The following is a 640-nucleotide window of genomic DNA, read 5'->3' on the forward strand; positions in this document are numbered from 1 at the left end:
TCGAGGAAAAGCCCAGCCATGCGGGGAGGCTGGGGAGGGTCGTGAACGTGCAGCATGAGGCCAGCTCGGGGCGGCCTAGAGCCCTCTGGCCAGCTCCTCCACTGCCCCACAAGCAGACATGCCCCGCAGGCCAGCCATAGAAACCTGCTCCCTCCTCTCCACCGCCACCGCGCCCCCCCCACCCCCCTGCAGAACCCTGCCGGCCAGTCACTGCTGCAGCTCCCATTCACCTGCTCCACAGAGCAGGGGCTCACTTTAGGACCCAGCTAGGTCTTAGGAACCTGCAGGGAACAGTGCGTCAGGAAAGAGGCCCTGCCTGGGCAGGTTACACTGGGGAGGGATCCCCACACTTTGGACCTTGGCCTTGGGTTCTATAGGTTTGGGGCAATGCCCAGGCATGGCCGCCATCAAGGGACGCTCAGCAGAAGGTCAGGTTCACCCAGAGTTGGAAACCCATCCCTGGGCCCTGGGTGGGCCGGGCAACAATAGAGAGTCAGGGAGAGGAGTCTCCCCACCTCCCCCACCCACAACCCACCCAGGTCTGCCGCAGGCCCCTCTCAGCTTCAAGCCTCCTGAGAGTGTGATGGAGAAGCTGCTGGGGGAGGGGCATTGGGGTTCTTCGTTCCCCTAAATAGGGACG

Source organism: Myotis davidii, unplaced genomic scaffold (genome assembly GCF_000327345.1).
Source record: "Myotis davidii unplaced genomic scaffold, ASM32734v1 scaffold854, whole genome shotgun sequence".
In the NCBI taxonomy this organism is placed as follows: domain Eukaryota; kingdom Metazoa; phylum Chordata; class Mammalia; order Chiroptera; family Vespertilionidae; genus Myotis; species Myotis davidii.